The 18,139-nt window shown below is 37.1% G+C and overlaps 1 non-coding gene across 1 annotated transcript; it reads left to right on the forward strand.

The window, feature by feature from the left end:
- Positions 1-10,025: 10,025 nt before the first annotated feature.
- LOC122054332 lies at positions 10,026-10,131 on the forward strand. Its single transcript, XR_006132658.1, has one exon. It is a non-coding gene; the product is annotated as a small nucleolar RNA R71 (small nucleolar RNA).
- The last annotated feature ends 8,008 nt before the right edge of the window (positions 10,132-18,139 follow it).

Genomic DNA, 18,139 nt, shown 5'->3' on the forward strand with positions numbered 1-18,139 from the left:
CTCTAAGTGTATTAAGCAGGACCATTTAAGGTAAGTTTTTTTTATACTGACTTAATAAAAGAACAAGACCTTAGTTATTATGGAAGTGTGTGCTTTTAATCCTAATATAATAACAAGCACATATATTTAGTATTTATTTCTTTGACTCATCAAAGGGTGAGATTTAGCTCGATAAATCAATAGGCCCGATAAGTTGGGAAATGATTTTACTTATAGTGTGTGTTATTGATTATAGAAGAAACTGTGTCCTAGTAATCTAGGTTGATAATGTCCCAGGAGGAGCTCATAAGGATTGTCATGTTAAACCCTGCAGGTGGACTTAGTCCGACATGATGATAAGGTTGAGTAGTACTACTCTTGGACTAAGATATTAATTAAAGAGAGTTGTCAGTGACTCATTTAATTAGTAGGCATTCGACATCTTTAACACAGGGAGACTAACACACTCATAATAAGAAGGAGCCCAAAATATAATTTGGGATTGGTGCGGTAGTTCAATAATAATTCTTTAGTGGCATGAATTATTATTGATGAAATTAAGTTGGGTGTTCGGGGCAAACACGAGAAGCCTAATTTCATCGGGAGACCAAAACCAATTTCTCCTCTCGGTCCCTATCGTAGCCTCTTGTATATAGAGATTTATACCCACCACATACCCACTTCTTAGCCACCTTTATACCCATCCTAAAGGAGGCCGGCCAAGCAAGCTTGGAACTCAAGCTTGGGTCGGCCAAGTAAAGAGGATGAGTTAAGTGGTGTGGTCGGCCCTAGCCTGAACTCAAGCTTGGTGTGGCCGGCCACATCATATTAAAAGGATTTTAATTTTTTAAAATCTTTTCTTATGTGGATATCATGGTTTTAAAAGAGAGAGTTTAAAATTTAAATCTTTCCTTTTATAGTTTTCTACAAAAGATTAAGTGAAAGATTTGATATCTTTCCTTATTTGTAGTTAAAAGATTAATTTTAATTTTTGATAGAACTTTCCTTTTTGTAACCATGTTCATGTTTTAAAAAGAGAGTTTTAAAATTATATATTTCCTTTTATAAGTTTCTACAAAAGATTAAGAAAAGATTTGATATATTTCCTTATTTGTAGATTTAGAGGAAGATTTTAATTTTAAAAGATAACTTTCCTTTTTGGAAATCATCCACATATTTTAATAGAGAGATTTTAATTTATAAAATTCCTTTTATAACCAACCATGAAGGGAAAAATTATTAGAGAAATTTTTATTTTAAAATTTCCGGAAATAAATTAGGAAGTTTTAATTTTGTATTAAAACTTTCCTTGCTTGGAACAATGAGGTGGCCGACCATGATATTTAAGAAAAGGAAATTGATTTTAATCAATTAAATTTTCCTTTTCATGGCAAAGATAATAAGTAAGGTTTTATTTAATTTTTTCTCATTTGCCAAAGACCAAGGATTATAAAAGAGGGGGTAGGGGTGCCTTCATGGCTAACAACTCTATTCTATTTTTACTCTTTTCTTCCTTGGTGTGGCCGGCCATCCTCTTCTCTTCTTCTCTTCCTTTTGGTGGCCGAACCTCATCACTCTCAAGGAGACTCTTGTGGTGGCCAGATCCTACTTGGAGAAGAAGAAGAGGAAGGAGTTTCTTGCATCCCTTGGAGCTTGGTGGTGGTGGTCGAACCTCTACATCCTTGGAGGAGTTTTGGTGGACGGAACCTGGTGAAGAAGAAAGAAGGGCTTGGGTGGTTATCATCTCGGTAGATCGATGCCCACACAACATCCGAGATAAGAAGAGGAATACGGTAGAAGATCAAGAGGTTATTGCTTACAAAGAAAGGTATAACTAGTAATTATTTTCCGTATCATGCTAGTTTTTCTTTATATGAATTCCAAACACAAGAGGCATATGATTCTAGAGTTTCGAATTTGTAATTCGAGTTTGTGTTTTTTTTTTTATTCGAATTTGTGATTCGATTGTTCTTTTTGGTTAAACCTAGAGTTATATAAGGAAATTAAATATTGGATTTCATTAAAAGGCTTTGTCTAGGAAGTGGTGATTGCTCCCATATCCAAGAAGGCCTAGTGCCTCGCCATATTTAACCTAGAAGTCAATTTCTGAAATTAATATTTAATTGAATTTATAACGTAGGTGGATTTGAATCAATAATGTTCAGCATCATTTACGATCCAAGTCTAAACCATTAAGAACAGATAAGTTAAATTTGGAATCAATAATGTTAAATTCCGTTTGTGATTCCTAATTTAATTTCTAAAGAACACAATAGGTTGTTAGGAAAGGTTCAACACTTATATAAATTTTTTTTACAGTGGAACCAGTACGATCTTCCTAGGACCAACCAACAATTGGTATCAGAGCTAGGGTTTGCCTCTGTATGTTTGGTTTTCAGTTTAATTATGCACATGTCATACATAATTTAGGCAGGATAATAGTAGGATGTGCTAACTCTGTGGTTGCATGCTCCTACTATTATGGCTTATGGTTATTGTGTGTGATTGGACCCTTGGACATGTCAAGGGCATTTTATTGTGTGTGCATAATTGTATTTAATTAATATAGCAGGAGCTATATTAGCCCTAGGATTTTACATTTATGTTCGATCTAGACTTTATGTACATTCCCTTGTGAAATATAGGATCGATGTATGTAAAATTTTATTTTCTGTCGCGGATCGTATTCTTGCAAGGCGTGGTGCTATTGAAGGACCAGAGGCGCAGCGGAAATGGAAGCTCGATGGACCCGACAACATGAACCCTAGGGCTGGCAGCATGCGAAGGACAGTGATGGAAAAGGCCATATTTATTGCTTTTATTTACTGTGATGTGTGTGTGTGCATGTGATGTATGCTAGCATAGGTTAAAATTCCTCACCTTAAATAACTAAGTGGGAGAGGGATTTTTAAATAAATTCCACGGTCTCCATTACTGGTTTGTAAGTGATGCAACAAGCTTGCGTGTTGGCTCTGAGTGCCTCCCTCCACAACGGATGGGTTTATTGTGGATCACTAGATCAAACTTCCTTTATGGATAGTTATAGGAAATTATTTAGGAGCATATGATCTTCTTCAACTGAAGGGGCACAATCCTATTTAATGGACTAAGTATCAAGTAATGGTATACACTTAGACACATTCAATAGTATCATCCCCAACGGAGCCACTACTATTGTTTTGTGTGACCAAAGGAAAACCAACTATAAATTTTATTTGTCATAAAGTTAGGATGACAAGATAATAAAATTAATGGGTAAAACCTCCTCTTACAAATGTTGAATTTGTATACGTCCACACTAACGTGGCATGCAATATTCCAGGTGTTTAGAGGTGTTGGTAAATTTAAATAGTATTGTTTGAGGAATCAATATTATTTTAAATTTAGAGTCTTGACCAAAGTTTTTGGTGATTCTTAGGATGTCTTTCAACCCACTGACCATTATACTAAAAGAGAACAAACTTACTGGTCCAAACTACATAGATTGGAAAAGAAACCTGGATATTGTCCTAACTGCTGAAAGCTATAAGTTTGTACTAACAGAGGTCTGCCCTGATGCACCTAATAGTGATTCTAGTGTAGAGGAGATTGAGTATTATATGAAATGGGTAAAGGCAGATGAGATGGCGCGGTGTTACATTTTGGCTTCAATGTCAAATGTATTACAACATCAGCATCAGGACTTACCAATGGCTTATGATATAATGAACAATCTCAAAGAACTCTTTGTACACCAGAGTCGGATTACTAGGCAAGAGGCAATGAGAAAGTTAATGGCAACCACCATGTCAGAGGGGACACCCGTAAGTGATCATATCCTCAAAATGATGGCTTATCTGAACGAAATACAGATCCTTGGAGGAGAAATCGATGGGGAAACTCAGGTCGATATTATTCTCCAAACGCTGCCCAGAAGTTTTGAGCAGTTCTACCTGAACTATAACATGAACAAAAGGGAGTATACGTTGGTGGAACTTCTGACAGAACTACAGGCAGCAAAAGATATATTTCATCACAATTCTCAAATTCACTATGCTGAAAATAGTTCTACTTTTAAGTCGAAAGGTAAGAAGAAGAAGAAACAGGCTGTCTCAGCAAAGAAGGTGAAAAACCTCTAGGTACAAGACCAAAAGTAGGAATGAAGAAGTCGAAGGGCAAGTGCTTCATCTGCAAGCAGTCAGGACATTGGAAGGCGGACTGTCCTCGTAGGAAAGAGAACAATAAAGGTATATCTCATTCTCTAGTAGTTGAAACATGTTTAGCAGTGTTATCTACTAGCACCTGGTGTGTAGATACGGGAGCCACTGATCATGTCTGCAACCCTTGGCAGGGGTTCCAGAAAACTCGACGACTATTTGAAGGAGAAATAACAGTCTACATGGGCAATGCTACAAAGGTGGCGACTGTTGCAGTGGGAGATGTCTACTTATCTTTTGATAGAAATAGATGTTTGGTGTTGACCTCCGCAAGTGTACGAAAATGTCGTAAGTAATAATAAAAGATATTGTATCCACAGGGACTGGAATAAGCACTAAAGATGTCTCAACGCGAGTTAGCTAAACAACTAATCAATGGGTTGACAGAATCTAAGTGTAACTATGTAAAGTAAACAATGAAATGAAAGAATAAGAAACAAGAATAAGGGCAATGATAAGGGTATATTCTAGGAGTTTTGGTTTCTTTGTAATGTTATTCAAAGTAATGATCTACCAAATCTTAATCCACAATTGTCCGTCATTTGTAAAAGGTTGTCGATTCTCTCTTGCAATAGACAACCGGCCTAGGACTGAAATATATCTAAATGTGATCAATTAGGAATGAACCCTATGTTTTCCTTACACGAGCTTGCCTGTCACGTGCGTCCCTCGGATAATCAACATAGAAATCCACTACTTCTCAACCTCATTAAGATATAAAGATTAATGCATCCAATCCATCCTACCCTCTTGAAATACCTAATTTCCCTTTCAAGATTACCCCTCAAAAGTCCTTACAATAGCATGTTCCTGTCACGAACGTCCCTCGAAAAATCGAATGAGAAACAATCCATACAAGATCCACAAGATATTCAAACATTCAATCATGCATGGTAATTAAGCCCTAATCTTTACAATCCATACAAGAAAGAATAGATACAAACAGGGCAAAATCATAGAAAGAGGAATTTTGGCAAATCCACAAGAGTTTACATCAAATCTCCATTACAAATATTCCCTACATCCTAGAACAAGAGATCTAATCCATGGAACAACGAAAGAATTCCAAAGATAAGGAAAAGACAAGCATCTTGATCCCCAAATCCAAGAAAAGAGAGGGAAGAAAAGTTATGTTAAGTTTAGTCTAACTCAATTGATAATATCTAATGTTATAGCACAGTCCCCGGCAACGGCGCCAAAAACTTGTTGACCTCCGCAAGTGTACGGAAATGTTGTAAGTAATAATAAAAGATATCATACCACAGGGACTGGAATAAGAACTAAAGATGACTCAACGCGAGTTAGCTAAACAACTAATCAATGGGTTGACAGAATCTAAGTGTAATTATGGAAATTAAACAAAGAAATGAAAGAATAAGAAACAAGAATAAGGGCAATGATAAGGGTATGTTCTAGGAGTTTTGGTTTCTTTGTAATGTTATTCACTGTAATGATCTACCAAATCTTATTCCTCAATTGTCCGTCAGTTGTAGAAGGTTGTCGGTTCTCTCTTGCAAAAGACAATTGGCCTAGGACTGAAATATATCTAAATATGATCAATTAGGAATAAACCCTATATTGTCCTTACACAGGCTTGCCTGTCACGTGCGTCCCTCAGATAATCAACATAGAAATCCACTACTTCTCAACCTCATTAAGATATAAAGATTAATGTATCCAATCCATCCTACCCTCTTGAAATACCTAATTTTCCTTTCAAGATTACCCCTCAAACGTCCTTACACGGGCATGTTCCTGTCACGAACGTCCCTCGGAAAATCGATTGAGAAACAATCCATACAAGATCCACAAGATATTCAAACATTCAATCAAGCATGGTAATTAAGCCCTAATCTCAACAATCCACACAAGAAAGAATAGATACAAATAGGGCAAAATCATATAAATAGGAATTTTGGCAAATCCACAAGAGTTTATATCAAATCTCCATTACAAATACTCCCTCTATCCTAGAACAAGAGATCTAATCCATGGAACAAGGAAAGAATTCCAAAGATAAGGAAAAGACAAGCATCTTGATCCCCAAATCCAAGAAAAGAGAGGGAAGAAAAGCTTATCTACGATGAAGAGCCGTCTTCGAATCCAATCCTCTTTCCCCGGAGTCGAAACGTTGAAGATCCACCCTTGATTCGCCGGAAATCCTCCCAAGAAGGTGGAGGAATGCCCAAATCTTGAATTCCCCCCAAAAGGGAGAAGATCCCCTTTGAAATGAAGAAGAAACCTTTATATAGAGGGGGAAATTTGGGTGCCACATGGCCCCAGGACCTGACTGTGTGTGGGGCACGGCCTGGTTCACTCCCCTCTCTACCTGTCTCACACGGTCGTGTGTGAGACACGACCATGTCTGGCTCTGCCACTGCACTCCTTGCACGACCATGTAGATCCACACGGCCTGCACTGCCTCCGGCTCTGGAGCTCCTACACGGGGCTGTGTGAAGCACATGGCCAGGGCATTCTTGGCCTCTGGAATTGTTGCACGGGTTGTGTGTAGCACACGGCCAGGGCATTCTTTGGCGCTTGAAGGCTTGCACGACCGTGTAGTGTACCTGGCCTGGCTTCCTCTGGCTTCTCATCTTGGCACGGTCGTGTGAGGTTCACACGACAAAGGCCACTTCCTTTCCTGCTGGAATTACACGAGCAGTGATCCACACACGGCCTGGGCAACCCCCCATGGAAGGGCCATGTGAGGTACAAGAATGGCGACTTCCTCCTTTGCTTCGCTTGCAGATTTGGTCTTGAACACGAAACCTTCACCAAATTCGACTCCTGTGTACAGAAAATGCACAAAAGCATATCTACGAACAAAAAGAGTAAATATGCTAAAAGGAAAGCTAGAAGTATGAAAATACGTAGATAAAGCATGTACAAAGTATGTGAATGTGCGTCAAAACATGCTAAACAAGTATACAATCTATGCACATCACACCCCCAGACTTAAACCGTTGCTTATCCTCAAGCAAAATGCTGCAATCTAAATTCATATGTTCTAAAATGTTCTCATATCCCTAATGCATTCTCCTAACTCTATCAAAAAGTTTCATTGATAAGCATGATCATGGAAACAAGTTAAGTATGACTCAAGCATAACCAGTGATAGACACTTACTTGTCACACACTTGGTTCATATTTCTCAATCAACCCAAGGTCTCAAAGGCGTGCTCAATCTCAAGAGAAGCTAAGCAGTCATTTCCCCAGTAGCCTAACTCGGTCTCAAAGGGGTGACTTGCTAGATTCCACTCACGACAACTATTTTTTATATCCCTTATTCACTTTTTTTTTCTATTTTTCCACACTTTTTTTTTCATAAGTATTTGCATTGTGCAAATCTTATTCACAAATGTACTTTTAGCATAAATATTGGGATATTTTGATTTTTTTTTCAAATGAGCTTACATGAGTTGAGTCTCATCCAGTAACCAAAATGAAGTTTGAGAAATCACCATGGAAACTAAGTACTAAACAAACAAGATGAATCATGACTATTTCAATGAAATCAACCATTCAAGCATCAAGTATAGGTGTAGTGAAGATAAGATCCTTAAGGTCAAGCGAAAACTAAAACTCATCTCCATATGATACTTAGCTTGTGTCATGCTACCCAAGATAGAGAAAAGAGGTACATTAAGCATACTACTAGCATCACTTAAAACATCATGAATCTAGATAATGAACGTGCTAACATTTAATCTTGAAGACAAGAAAGCATATAAGTGAAGTTTTGATGTTCTCAAGATGTATGGCACAAAATTTACAAAAGATAGTCAAGTGACTATCAAAAATCAAGCAATCCAAGCAAGACAATCAAAATAAAATGCAGAACAAAACTAAACATGCAGAAAACAAGCAAAAACTGAAAACTAGAATGTATAAAGAAAAAGAAAAATCAGGTTCGATACTCCCCAGACTTAAACTTTTCATTGTCCCAATGAAAACTAGAAATGATATATGAAGGAGGTTTTATGAAGTTAGAGGAGTTACCAAGTGATGAGCTCCAAATGGTTGGCATTCATGTGCTTGAAGATACTCCTCTATCCAATACTCACATTCCTCCACAACTTTAAATTCTACAAAATAATGATAGACAAGAAAAATCAAGTAGAGGGTATAAGCTTATTATGAGGAAAGAAATAAAACTAGAAAGGAATTTGAAAGAAACTAAAACTGTAATGAAAACAAGATTGAACTTGGGTTGCCTCCCAAGAAGCGCTTGTTTAAGGTCATTAGCTCGACCACCTCATTAGATTCATCTAAATCTCGCTCTTGGAGGGGTAAGATATTTCAACACTCTCCTACCAAGGGCTCTTATTATAGAGGGAGCTTTCAATATAGGAATTACATAATGAAGTATTGCTCTCTCCATCTTCATCTTCTTTGAAGTTCTTTCAGGTGGTCGAAGACGGTTCAATGTGAGCTTCCAATTATTAGCCCAAGTGAAATCTGCACATGCAAAGAAAATACAAATCTCCCAAAAACATATTAGATAAGATAGAGCCATCACCATAATAAGATAAGTAGAATAAGAAATAAAAATTGAATCACATCCAACAAAACAATAATAGGTACCTCAATAAAATTTTCCAAAATATCACAAGAAATATTAACCTTACTTTGCTGAGAAATACCTGATATTTCTAAACATGTGGATGTGACTTCCTCTGAATCAAACGAAGGTTCTAGCTCTGGCTCAGGTGTTGATGATATCAAAGATGGTGATTCTTGAGACTCAACCATATCTATATGAGTCCCTACACATTGTTCCACAACATGCTCAAATCTTGCAACCTCTAAGGGTTGTGTGGGCAAAGGTGGTGATTCTTGAGATGTTGCTTCCACAACACAACTCCCTACACATTCTTCCATATCATCATCATCAACACATACATCAAAAAATAAACCAACATCTATATCCTCAATAGGAGAATCAATAACAAGAGGATCAATAACTTTACTTGCAGTTTTAAGTTGATCTACCACATCACATTCATCATCTGAAAATTCAATGTCACTATAGCACTCTATAAAATTTAGAGATAGATCTGAAAACTTATTTACCACTATGTTATCAATAAAATCCTCATCTGAAGAGTCCTCATCTTCATATACATTCAAAAATTTACACTCAACTATATTAGTGTCACAGGATTTGCCGAAGTCTTTATTTTCATCGACCCCCACTAACCTTTGTGGAAAAGGAACCCTTAGTGAAGGTCCTGGGAAAGATTTAACTTCCTTTTTCCCAAATTCCCTTTGAGATTTTGGAGGAGGTCCAACTTGCTTATCTAGTGTTGGTGTGATCAATCGTTGAGGGAAAGGTACTTGTGGCCTTTGGGAACTTCCTGGAGAAATGGAATTGAGTTCTTGTGATCTTCTATTATTCTTCTCTTCAATTATAAACATGTCCTTCTTCAGAAGTTCTTCATGATTTTTTCCAATTCTCAACCCAACATCATCACACTTTTCACTAGATCTTGTCTACGAAGGAGGGGGATCTTCTTTAAATCATTTTGAAACAATACTTTCAATCTTTGCCCCCAAATGTTTGCACTCCCCGTTCTGTGACTTGTGATTTTCAAGACTCATAGATGGTTGAGTTACAATTTGTTTGACAGACTCTATAGCATTTATGGCTTCCACTTATTGAATGTTTGAAGGAGAATTCATCCAACTTATGTTCGACCATTCATGGAGGTTCAATGTCACTTGATCAATTAATGTATATGCTTCATCTACACTTTTATCCATAAAAGAACCTCCAACTGATTAATCCAATATACTCTTGTATGAAAAAGAAATTCCCTATAGAATATGTGCAGAATCAACCATTTTTCAAAACCATAATGAGGGCACTGTCTTTGAAGACTCTTGAATCTATCCCATGCTTCAAATAATGACTCTCCATATTCCTGAGCAAAATTTGTTATGCAATTCCTCATATACACTGTTCTGCTTGGAGGGAAAAATGATTCAGAAATTGCTTTTCCAATTGTTCCCAACTTGTGATACTTTGAGGATGGAGAGAATATAACCAAGTCCTTGCTTTATCCTTGATACTAAAAGGAAATGCCATCAATCGAACTGCATCTGCTGACACTCCTTCACATTTCACCATATCACAAATCTCTAAAAATGTTTCAAGATGCAGATAAGGACTTTCTGATACTTCTCCTCCAAATTTGTGACCTTGTATCATGAAAATTAACTCTGGGTCTAGTTGGAAACTTTCTGCTTCAATTTGAGGCTGCACAATGGGAGATAAAAATCTTACAGAAAAAGGTGTAGAAAAATTTCTCATGGGTCTGCTTGACATGTTAGTGCTCATGGATGTTCAAGAATCAAAAACAAGAAATAAAATGCAATATAAAAAGTAAGAAAGAAAATGCAGAATTTAAATTGCAAGAAAGAAAGTGCATAATGAAAACAAGAAAGAACAGACAAAAGGGAAAAGAAATATGTCTAGAATAATTCATATACTAATCAACAAATGTGTTTATAAGTTCTTGTTATTCTTGATACCTTTATGAAGTTTGATCTTCTCATACACAAGAACCATATTGCAAGATATATTTACAAAAGAAAAGTAGAGAGAAAAACAAAAGTTAGATCGAAAGAAAAACAGAGAAAAGATAGACTAGGATGCTAGAAATCAAGATTGGAAAGTTAGAATTAGAATTGCAACAAAATAAATTGCCAAGAAGTAAAAAGATATGCAAAAATTATGAAAACAGAATTCTAAAGATTAATTACAAATATGCTAATGTAAAGAAAAGTTATGTTATGTTTAGTCTAACTCAATTGATAATCATTAATGTTATAGCGCAGTCCCCGGCAACGGCGCCAAAAACTTGTTGACCTCCGTAAGTGTACGGAAATGTCGTAAGTAATAATAAAAGATATCATATCCATAGGGACTGGAATAAGCACTAAAGATGTCTCAACACGATTTAGCTAAACAACTAATCAATGGGTTGATAGAATCTAAGTGTAACTATGGAAAGTAAACAAAGAAATGAAAGAATAAGAAACAAGAATAAGGGCAATGATAAGGGTATGTTCTAGGAGTTTTGGTTTTTTTGTAATGTTATTCAATGTAATGATCTAGCAAATCTTATTCCTCAATTGTCCATCACATGTAGAAGGTTGCCGGTTCTCTCTTGCAAAAGACAATCGGCCTAGGACTCTCTGTGTCATACTGTCCTTACACTCCTAGATAACTTTCATACTGTCTCATACTAGATCTAATCGGCTTAGAATAATTCTAGATCTCTCTGTCTCATACTATCCTTACACTCCTAAATAATTTTCTCGTGCTTCTGGTTTTAAATAACTTTCACTAATGGTACTCTTTGTTCCTTAGTCTCTTAACTTCTCGGTCCTCTATCATTCATATCGAATCATATCCATTAGTGGTCATTGGAAGGCCTGTTATAAAGTCTCTGGAGACCTTAGGTGTACTGGTCACACCAAATAGCATGACTACAACTTCGTAGTGTCCATATCGGATACTGGAAACTGTTCTAGACTCTTCATTCTCCTTTCACTTTCAACTAATGGTTCGTAGAACGCAGATCTATTTTAGAGAACACTATTGTCCTCTTTAGCTAATCAAATAGATTATCTATTCTGGGAAGAGGGTACTAGTCCTTAACTGCTACCTTGCTTAGTGCTCTAAAATCTATGCACATTAGCATAGATCTGTCTTTCTCCCTAATGAACAACTCTGGAGCTCCCTGGGGTGAATGACTAGGGCGGATGAAATCTTTGTCAAGTAGCTCCTGAAATTGTTCTAGTAACTCTTTTAGCTCTGCTAAAGAAATTCGATACGGAGCTTTTGAAATTGGGCTGGTGTTAGGAAATAACTCAATTTCAAACTCTACTTCTCTGTTGGGAGATAGTCCAGGTAGCTCTTCTAGAAATACCTTTGAGTATTCGCAGATTACCCGAACATCTTCCTGCTTGGGTCTTTTCTTGTTATCAATGTCCTTCTAGTTCTAATTTCTTAATTGGGGCTTCTGACTCCCCACTGTCTTGTCCTCTATCTTAACATCTAGTTATGCCAAGAATAATACCTGATATCTTCTCTATCCTTTCTAAACATACATATGTATATATGAATATAAGAGAAACAAAACTAAAATTGTCTCTATTCTTTCTAAGCATATGTATCAAAACATAGAAAATTAAAACATGAATTTTCTTCTTTCCTAAACATATATAAGCAGATACTCTATACTGCAAATAATAAAGAAAGCATAAAAGAAAATTAAATACTTTCTTACTTGAAGACGACAAGGATGGTGCTGATGTGTGATGCTGGAGAATGGTAACTGCTCTGATACCAACTGTAACAACCCACCCTTCTTACTACTACTACTACTCTCTAAGAGTGACCATTACTTATCTACTAACTCTACTTAACCGGTATGATAAAAATCTCTAGGAAAACCCTACCGAAAAATTTCGGCAGAATCTCCCCTGTACCGGTGACCATATCCATAAATACATACAGAGTATACTCAGCCACAGGCGGCTAGAACAGATATTTTCACAACCACGCAGTTTAATAAATTAAAACATGCAGGTAATGAAAAGCGGAAACATAACTTCTTATTACAAAATTTTCTTATCAACTTAATAAGGAATTAAACTAAACAAATTCTTAAACTAAGTGAGTTCTTTAGCTAAGTCCAAAGGATCTCCATAGTCCACACATCACACACCGTCACAGCATCTCCTTGTCGCCTTCTTCCTTATACTTTAGCTTTTCCTTTATCTGCAGTAGGAGGAAATGCAGTCTATAAGCATAAAGCTTAGTGAGCGCTATCCTACTCACAAAAACTCGATATGCATGTATATAAATAAAAACATGCTAAAACTGAATGCTAACATGTAAAGCTACTCATGCTCATAAATAGCAAAGAAATCAACTAACTGAAATACTAAACATGTATAGCTAATCATGCTCATAAATAGCGAAGGAACTAACTGAAAAGCTAACATGTAAAAACTAATCATAGAACTATCATGTGTATCAATAAGAAAACTGAATTGATACCTAAGCTAAACTAATTAATGCTAAACTGAGTTTAACTTGTATTCACATAACTAATTTGTGAAGTTTTGAAAACTATTTACATAATAGATTAAAATAATAATCATGCTGCTGATGGGCCCGGCAACTGTACTTGCTGTGCGCGCATCCCTAACTAAACCCGGGATTGCAAGTTCCGAGTCTAGTAGGGTTTACTAGGTTATCTAAACCTAGGGACGACTGTGGGAGCCCAACCCAATGGATATCTAATCCAGTACAGTGCCACTGCTGAAAATAAAATACTGATTTCATAGCTAATTTTCTTACCTTGCTTTAACTAGGTTATCTGAACCTAAAACTAGGTTATCTGAACCTAGAGGCGACTGTGGGAGCCCACCCATTGGACCGTAGTCCCATATAAGCTGAAGCAAGACTAAATAAGTTATTTTAAATGCTTCTACTGCATTTACTGAGCTATTAAAATGCCTACTGTAGCATTATATTGAGCTAAGCATTTTATCAAGCACTTGGGGTGCACTAGAACACACTCTACGTACTGAAAATCTGTATACAAAGCTTAACATAAATCTACATGTAAAGCTTAACAAAAATCTTCATATTAAGTTTATCAAAATCTGTATACTAAGCTTATCTAAAACCTGCATGCAATACTTATGAAAATTTGCTTATTAAAAATCTGCATACTTTACTTATAAAAATCTGCATGCTATAAAAATAGAACTGCTCATGTTATTCCAATAGCAAATAGGAAACTAGAACAACTTAAGCATGCTGTGAAAGTAAAACCAATTCAACTACTAAGCATGCAATAGAATCTAGAAAATCTGCTCATGTTATTCTAATAACAAAGGAATCTTAGAAAATAAAGGAATCATTGCTGCATGGAATTAACAGAATATCATGCTTACTAAATCAACACAAAAGGATCTAAACCACTATGAATTGGTGGCTGTTTTTGCCCATGAATATGCACAAAAGATCTATCCAAACATACTAGCATTCCAAATTGTGCATGCTCATAAATAAAACTGCTCATACTCATTGGTTAGTATGGAAGAAAAATAAATTCTGCAGCAAATAAAATCTGCACTTAATGGAACCTAACATTACGAATTGTTTCCAGCAAAACAAGACCTAAGGAACAACAAATAAAATCTGCAAATAAAAGCTACTGGTGCTTAACTAATAGCAATGAGAACTGTGCGTGCCCAATTAATAGCAAATAAATCTAGGAATTAAGTCTGCTCATGCATATTCAATAGCTAAGAAATAGAAATAAGAATCAATACATGGCAATTAACATCAACTAATTCCTACTGATATGAACTACGAATCAAAGGTGAACTCTGACAAATCATGGCAATTAATCATCAACTAAAGACCTATTGTAATGAACTACAAAACAAAGGTGAAAGTTGACAAGTCATGGTAATTAGCAAGGGACTCAAACTGAAGCTAAAGATCCTAAAGTACTTAATGTTAGGGCTGATCTTGCTCCATGATTAGCAAAAGAAAGATCTAAGCCGAATCTCTGGGGGTGTTCTAAAACCCACACTTGCTGAAACTAAACTTCTAGGGTTTCATGCATGCTCCGGCAACAAAAAGGAAACCATTGTAACTAGTAAGGGGTTTGCTACTGGAAAACAAAACAAATACCATTCCTCATACTCAGATTTAACAAAAGAAATTCTGGAATTGAAAACTATACTACACAACCAATGGATCAAACACTGTATGCTTAAAACTAACAACAAAGAAATCTATTCCAGCATCTCTACAAGCTGAAATGCTAAACTACATGCTCATCTGATTAATTTGTTCCTTTTCCAAACCTAAACAAATCTGAACTTGAGATTCACGGCAGCAAACCTCAAGAACAACAATCCTACTGCATACTTCGGCCAAACAAGAAGAGAATAGAATCCAGAAAAAGGAAAGAAACAAGGAATTAAACCTCGGAGCTATCCTACTGCAGGTGAGTAGCAACTCACCTTCGGTTCTTGGACTTAAAACCGAGCAAGACAGCTTCTAGGGCTTCGGAGAAACTCACGATCTCGGCCTCTTCCTCGCGTCTTCTAGTTCTCCTTGTCGAGAGGATCACAAGGAGATGAAGAAGCCTTTGGATGGGTCTTTGGCCGGCCACCGGAGGTGCCCTAAAGCTCGCTGCATTTTACGCCCGAGAGAAAACGTCGTCGCCGAGAGAAAGGGGAGGAAGAATTTAGGTTTTGTGATTAATCCCTAAGTTCTCACTTTATAACTCCAATATTTCTATTAACTACTATTGCTTATATATTTTTCGCTTCCCTTCTTATTAATAAAGCCCGCTGGCCCAGTTGGTTGGCTGCATTCTGCTTCGGGCGCGACTCGCGGGTTCGAATCCCAGCTGCAACCATTTTATTTCCTATTATTCTCTGTTTCCTAACTACTGCTTAAATAGAATTTTTCTCTTTCTATAATAACAAATGACTGCTAGCACACTTGGTTAACCCAGTTTTAACCAAATCCCAGGTCACAGGTTCGATTCCTCATCCGCGCACTTTTATTTTCAATTTATTTAAACATTCCTAAATACTGCTTATATATATTTCGCTCCATATAAGGTTAACAAAAATCGTGTAGCTCAGCTGGTTGGCTGCATCCGATTAGAACCTGGTTCGGGTCCGAGGTCTTGGGTTCAAAACCCGCTTAAACATATATATTTACTATTATTTTTTTTTATTTTTTTTAAACTTCTTCCTCTTGGTAAAAATATCAAACGAACTCCAAAAATTACGTAAAAATATTCTAAAAATCTCTAGAATTTTTCTATAGCATTTCAAAATATTTTTGAATTATTTTTGGAGCTCAAAATGAGAAAATTTGGGTCGTTACAGCCCTAATCTAAACAATCCACACAAGAAAGAATAGATACAAATAGGGAAAAATCATAGAAATAGGAATTTTGGCAAATCCATAAGAGTTTACATCAAATCTCCATTACAAATAGTCTCTCCATCCTAGAACAAGAGATCTAATCCATGGAACAAGGAAAGAATTCCAAAGATAAGGAAAAGACAAGCATCTTGATCCCCAAATCCAAGAAAAGAGAGGGAAGAAAAGCTTATCTACGATGAAGAGTCGTCTTCGGATCCAATCCTCTTTCCCCGGAGTCGAAACATTGAAGATCTGCCCTTGATTCGTCGGAAATCCTCCCAAGAAGGTGGAGGAACGCCCAAATCTTGAATTCCCCCCAAAAGGGAGAAGATCCCCTTTGAAATGAAGAAGAAACCTTTATATAGAGGGGGAAATTTGAGCGCCACACGGCCCTAGGACCTGGCCGTGTGTGGGACACGACCTAGCTCACTCCCCTCTCTGCCTATCTCACACGGGCGTGTGTGAGACACGGCCATGTCTAGCTCTACCACTGCACTCCTTGCACGGCCATGTAGATCCACACGGCCTGCACTGCCTCCGGCTCTGGAGCTCCTTCACGGGTCGTGTGATGTACACGGCCAGGGCATTCTTGGCCTCTGGAATTGTTGCACGGGCCGTGTGTAGCACACGGCCAGGGATTCTTCTGCTCTGGAAGGCTTGCACGGCCGTGTACTCTTCACGGCCTTGCTTCCTCTGACTTCACATCTTGGCACGGTCGTGTAGTCTTCACGGCCTTGTTTCATCTGACTTCTCATCTTGGCACGGCCGTGTGAGGTTCAAATGACCAAGGCCACTTCCGTTCCTGCTACAATCACACAGGTAGTGATCCACACACGGCCTGGGCAACCCCCCTTGGCAAGTTCGTGTGAGGTACTAGAATGGTGCCTTCCTCATTTGCTTCGCTTGCAGATTTGACCTTGAACATGAAACCTTCACCAAATTAGACTCCTGTGTACAGAAAATGCACAAAAGCATATCTCTGAACAAAAAGAGTAAATATGCTAAAAGGAAAGCTGGAAGTACAAAAATACGTAGACAAAGCATGTACAAAGTATGTGAATGTGGGTCAAAATATGCTAAACAAGTGTATACAATCTACGCACATCACACCCCCAGACTTAAACCTTTGCTTGTCCTCAAGTAAAATGCTGCAATCTAAATTCATATGTTCTACAATGTTCTCATATCCCTAATGCATTCTCTTAACTCTATCAAAAAATTTTATTAACAAGCATGATCATGGAAACAAGTTAAGTATGGCTCAAGCATAAGTTCTTGCGCACAGTGCAAAGTAACTCAAAAACTCTTCAAGTTTCAATCTATGTCCTATTCAAGTCGTCATCAAGTTTGAATTCCTAATATTTTCGGTGATAGATAAGTAACCAGTGATAGGCACTTACTTGTCACACACTTGGTTCATATTTCTCAATCAACCCAAGGTCTCAAAGGCGTGCTCAATCTCAAGAGAAGCTAAGCAGTCATTTCTCCAATAACCTAACTCGGTCTCAAAGGGGTGACTTGCTAGATTCCACTCACGACAACTATTTTTTATATCCCTTATTCACTTTTTTTTCATAAGTATTTGCATTGTGCAAATCTTATTCACAAATGTACTTTTGGCACAAATGTTGGGATATTTTGATTTTTCCAAATGAGCTTTCATGAGTTGAGCCTCATCCAGTAACCAAAATGAAGTTTGAGAAATCACCATGGAAACCAAGTACTAAACAAACAAGATGAATCATGACTATTTTAATGAAATCAACCATTCAAGCATCAAGTATAGTTAGAACTGGTTTATTCTGATTTGTGTGGTCCTATGTCTACCCAGGCAAGAGGTGGTTATGAATATTTTGTCTCTTTCATAGACGATTATTCAAGATACGGATACATTTACTTGATACGCAGCAAGTCTGAATGCTTTGATAAGTTCAAAGAATATAGGGCTGATGTGGAGAAATGTCTTGGTAAAAGTATCAAG

This window comes from Zingiber officinale, chromosome 3A, assembly GCF_018446385.1.
Source record: "Zingiber officinale cultivar Zhangliang chromosome 3A, Zo_v1.1, whole genome shotgun sequence".
NCBI classification, from domain to species: Eukaryota; Viridiplantae; Streptophyta; class Magnoliopsida; order Zingiberales; family Zingiberaceae; genus Zingiber; species Zingiber officinale.